This window comes from Sinocyclocheilus rhinocerous, unplaced genomic scaffold (assembly GCF_001515625.1).
Source record: "Sinocyclocheilus rhinocerous isolate Xijiao unplaced genomic scaffold, SAMN03320098_v1.1 scaffold254, whole genome shotgun sequence".
NCBI classification, from domain to species: Eukaryota; Metazoa; Chordata; class Actinopteri; order Cypriniformes; family Cyprinidae; genus Sinocyclocheilus; species Sinocyclocheilus rhinocerous.
This window is the reverse complement of record NW_015628690.1, coordinates 1346830-1352231: the sequence shown is the minus strand read 5'-3', so window position 1 is coordinate 1352231 and position 5402 is coordinate 1346830. Positions and strand designations below refer to the sequence as shown.

The window sequence follows — 5402 nt, the reverse complement described above, 5'->3', positions numbered from 1 at the left end:
GGGCCAGTGGCGGCAATTTGGCCAGGACACCGGGGTTACACCCCTACTCTTTACGAGAAGTGCCATGGGATTTTTAACAACCACAGAAAGTCAGGACCTCGGTTTAACGTCTCAACCGAAAGACGGTGCTTTTTGACAGTATAGTGTCCCCCATCACTATACTGGGGCGTTAGGACCCACACAGACTGCAGGGTGAGCACCCCCTGCTGGCCTCATTAACACCTCTTCCAACAGCAACCTAGTTTTCCCAGAAGGTCTCCCATCCAAGTACTTGCCAGGCTCAACCCTGCTTTGCTTCAGTGGGCGACCAGTCTTGGGCTGCAGGGTGATATGGCTGTGAATCGTTACACTTGAAATTGCATCATATGACCCCTTTAAAAGGCACTGACTTGCCATTTCAAATTGCTGGGAGACCAAGAAGTATCACTGCATGGGCGGAGGCTAGGGCTATGCAAAAAATCGAATGTGATTTTCATGCGCATCTTGTCAGTAAAGGCGCTCCTGTGATTATTAATAAATCTTCAGCACGTGCGTTCAGATGGAGTGGCATTTACTACAATGAATCGCCTGCGATTTTGAACGTGATTTTGTGTAGCTCGTCAGTGAACTACGCCTCTGTGTAGTAAACGCTGCTCCATCTGAAAGCAGGTGCTGGAGATTTACTACTAATCACAGAACCGGCTTTACTGACGAGATGCATGACAATCGCATGCGATTAATTGCACAGCCCTAATTTCTCCTACACACCAAAAAAGGAGCACATACAGGTGTCTTTGAGACGCATTCTTGTTTTGGTTTGTGTTTTGAGGAGTCTGTGCAAAATTCTCAGAGTGCTTCTTTGTGATTCAAAGAAAATGTTGTTTACCAAAGTGTCCCAACCTTGCAACCTTTAAAATGACTTGAAGGTCATGTGAATGCTCTCAAATTAAGAAATGACTCTCTCACAAGACTCCTATTCACTATACTGGGGCGTTAGGACCCACACAGACTGCAGGGTGAGCACCCCCTGCTGGCCTCATTAACACCTCTTCCAACAGCAACCTAGTTTTCCCAGAAGGTCTCCCATCCAAGTACTTGCCAGGCTCAACCCTGCTTTGCTTCAGTGGGCGACCAGTCTTGGGCTGCAGGGTGATATGGACGTGCTGGAGATTTACTACTAATCACAGGAGCGCCTTTCCTGACGAGATGCGCATGAAAATCGCATTTGATTTTTTGCACAGCCCTAGCGGAGGCACACTTAAATAACACTCAGACCTCCCCTCAGTACACTCTAAAAAATGCTGGGTTAAATATAACCCAGTGCTGGGTAAAATAGGGACAAACCCAGCAATTGGGTTGTTTTGACCCAGCGGTTGGGTTAAATGTTTAACCCAACCTTCTGGGTAGTAACCCAACCACTGGGTCAAAACAACCAAATTGTTGGGTTTGTCCCTATTTTACCCAGCACTGGGTTATATTTAACCCAGCATTTTTTAGAGTGTAGTTATGTAATGCCGTTTTCTGCAGATGGTTTTATTACGGTATACCGTTCACGCTGAATGACAACTTCTGCTGCAGGCTGCACCGCTCTTGAATCATCTGCTGGATGGAGATGAGTATAGCCACTCAAAATGCAGCTAAGGTTTATGCTTATCGGTCAAACGAGAAAAGCAGGCTGCCCCAGTCTGGGTAGAACAACGAATGCCCTCCTTACTTTACACCGAGCATAAGACACATGAAATTCGACTCTTCCACCATCTTTGTTTTTCTTATAAACTAAAAACTCCCATTCTGAACTGTAACACTCCCATTCTGAACTGTAACACTAAGGGAGGGCATTGGTTAGGCTACATTAATATTAACTGGGTTTGCACAGGTGTGATCAGAGGATGCAGCAGCTGCAAAATGTGAGTTTTTTGTTTACTCATGCTGTAACTGATTTACTAGTTCTGTTACTGGGTGGAAAACACCTGGCTTGCAAACCACTTCTGACCATGAAGCCAACCTCCCCCTCACACATCAACAGGCCAGATAGAATACAGAAAGCCTCCCTGTTTCTCGCAAAAAAAACAGATAAGCTAAAGATTACCCATAACCTTTAAAGACGATGACCTTTAATGCTAGTCTAAGACAAAGTTTTGTGAGATTCCTGCTGAATGTGGTGAGCTCTTGATCAGAGTAAAGAGACTGACTTTATTAGAGGAATAATGGATGAATAAAGGGGTAGCAGAACGTTGCAAATTATGCAAGTATAAGTTTCATATAAGCATAACTGAATGCTGAAGGCTTATTTCAAGCTTATTCCTTTAAACTAACAAGTGCCTATTTGTATGTTTACTGGTACTTAATTTCTAATTTATTCTTTTTAATTATCAATTAGATATCAGTCTGTACTTCAATGATGGTTAATATTTTACAAGCACTTGTTCATCACATCTAGCACTTCTTTTGTCTACTAGTAACTATCCTAACAGTTATTAGTATATTTTCCTGATTTACAGTACACATATCTTTATATGAGACACTAGTATTCACCCCAATAGTTTCTAGTAATATTTCTTATTTCATTGGTTATTTATTTATAAATAACCTTATCTGGTTATTTATAATACAATCTGGTTATTATGCTTTGGTTATTTATAAATAACCAAAGCATACAATTAATAAAAAACTACATAAGACATTAAATCTTAATACTAGACAAAGATTCTAAAAAAAACTTTCAGGTGATACTTTTAAAAAAATACATCAATTAAGCACATCTCTAAATAAAATCATTGTTTATTTACACTAAAAACAGTGCAGTCCAGTAAAATATGTTTAACAGCCATTGTAGTTGACTTTGAAGAAGGATGATGGTGGTGGTGTGTATATTTCACAGTTTTTTTTTTTTAATATACCTTCGTCTTAGTCAGATGTCCTAGTCAGAATTAGGGTTGTTATAGTTAACTAAAACTTTAAAAAAAAAGTTACTTGAAATAAAATAAAATATAAAAAATAAAAATGACAATACAACAAAATTACTAAAAATGTAACTAAAAATTAGTATCTCAATAGTAGTAAAATAACACTGATCAGTGTTTATAGTTCATTAAAATGTCCCTATAAAGTCAAAAACGTTACTATATACAATTGGAATACAATACACTTAAACAGGTACCAATGTCAATTTATTCACTACTAGGAAAACCTAACAAATATTCTAGTAACTACTTGAATAGTTACAAGCAGCTAAAGAAAAAGAGCTAGTACTTGTAAACAGTTTACAAGTAACTTTAATAGGTACAAGGAACAACTGCATACAAATCAGAAGCTGACATCTGAACCACAGAGTCATCTATAAAAAAAAAAACTCAAAAAAGGCTATTGTTAACAATGTTACCTGTCACTATCCAGACAATTAGAAAAATAAAATTACTAGAAAGTAGTGTCTATTTGAACAGACAGTCACTACTGCTTTCTAATGTATTACTGGAATAAGTACTAGTTTCTAAGGTATGAAAGGTTACAAGTGAAACTGAATTACATATAAAAAATATATACTAGTCACTGTTTGATTAAAAACAAGTATCTAAAACAAAGGAAAACAAGTTTAGTCATTTTACAAATACAACAGAAAGGACCACAAACCAACCAAAAACTCAGCCCTTCTACAGATCTGACACTGGTGAAACTAGGGTCATGAATGATTTAGTCATTAATCAGAGACAGAATGCGAGGAATGTAATGGTCGCAGATAAACCATGCATTCTTCATCACAGCAGAGTGTAAACACAGCCATCAAACCGATCTGAAAACATGTAACTTAACTTCACTGACCGCATCTACTCGCCACTATAAACATGTCATGTTCTGATTATAACACATAGCCATGTTTGTGCTTCTTTCAGAATTAAAGAGGCATCATTATTAATCCTGAAGTAAAATCACAGCGAAACTTTCCCTGCTACTGATCTCATACGTCACACTCCTCCTCTGCGGAGCACCGCAACGATAAATGAATGATAGGCCACAAAAACAAAAACAAAAAAGCACTTAAAAGACGCCCTGTATCTCTAAATAAAACCAAATTGAGTGTTTAGTAACAAAAATACATGTTTCGGAACCAATAAACCACAACGTCAATTAAAGAACACGAGGCCTCGATGACAAAACTTTAAACACAAAGAGGCTCGCGCAAAGTTTAGCAACTTTAGCTACAAAAGTTTCTACTCACCATTTTTAAAGAAACATCACATCATTTCAGCTTCGAACCGTTTATTCCGTATCCTACCCTCTTCTCTTTTTTACAGGACAGTTTCTTTTCTTAAGCATCCGCCACACTGCTCACAACAAGTGCAGCGCACACACACAAGAGAAGGCAAAGATCGCTCTCCTCACGCACACTCCCGCGCGCGCACGCTCACTTCGAGGCATGCCGGGAACAGAAGGCGCGGGGTTTGTGTTCACCTGCAGCAGTTTTGTTTTTGTCACTTTAGTAAGCTAATTTTCATTTTAAACATGTCTCTATCATAAGTGTAGATTTTTAAAAACCACCCCTTCGTTTCCTCACTTCATAAATGAACTTACAATAATTGCTTCATCACTCTGTACACTTTCGAGTAATAAGGCTATTACATTAGCAAATTTTTTACTAATTTAAACTTAGCTAGTTTAGTGACTCATAGTATCTTAAAACCCCTTCTGCAAAATTATGTACATGCATTATTATTATTGTTTTATTTTATTATTATTTTATGAATATATTTCATTTTGATTTCTAATTCAAATTTAACCACCGCCATACAATGTATATAACTTATAGTTGTGTCTGTGTTTTGATATTTCTTACTTTTGGTCACTTAAAGCCTGTTTTGTTTGTACCTTTTTTGAGTGAGTGAGTGAGTGAGTGTGTGTGTGTGTGTCTGTATGTTTTTTTTATTTCAGTCTCAGTTTAAGTTATTTTAGTACAAGTTGAATTAAATGAAAATGAGAACTGTTCCCTTGTCATCAAACCGAAATAAGGTAAGTTTAATAATTAATTTTATTTTAGTTAACGTTTATTATATTTAAAGTAATGATTTTTTTTGTATTTAGTTAGGTTTTATAACCCTGGCTCATACCTCCTTGTTGGTTAAATACTCGTTGCTACATTGAACTTCACATTTCAGCTAGCTAGACGAGCTACTAGCGTTTTCAAGAGTGGGAGAAAGGGTGAGAAAATAGAAAGAACTAGAAATATAGCAAATAAGACTGGAAACAAATATAGCTGAAACACAAAAGATTACTAACATAATAGACAGTGTTTGTGTGTGCCGGTTACTCTCACAGTTTTGGCAAGTGTAGTCTAGTTTGTGTAATATTATAGGCTACAAAATGGTATTATAGGCCTATGTTACATAGAGAGAGAGCCTGCTAATTCATCATCCAATTCCGTAATTTAG

The 5402-nt window shown here is 37.4% G+C and overlaps 1 protein-coding gene across 1 annotated transcript in view; it reads right to left on the bottom strand.

Moving 5' to 3' along the window:
• The window catches only part of LOC107738167 (rho guanine nucleotide exchange factor 18-like), an 18602-nt gene extending 14259 nt beyond the window's left edge, over positions 1-4343 (bottom strand). Inside the window, exon 1 of the mRNA XM_016549883.1 lies at positions 4196-4343. The gene's annotated coding sequence lies outside the window, so the exon portion shown is untranslated. The remainder of the gene's footprint in view (positions 1-4195) is intronic.
• Between the last annotated feature and the right edge of the window lie 1059 nt (positions 4344-5402).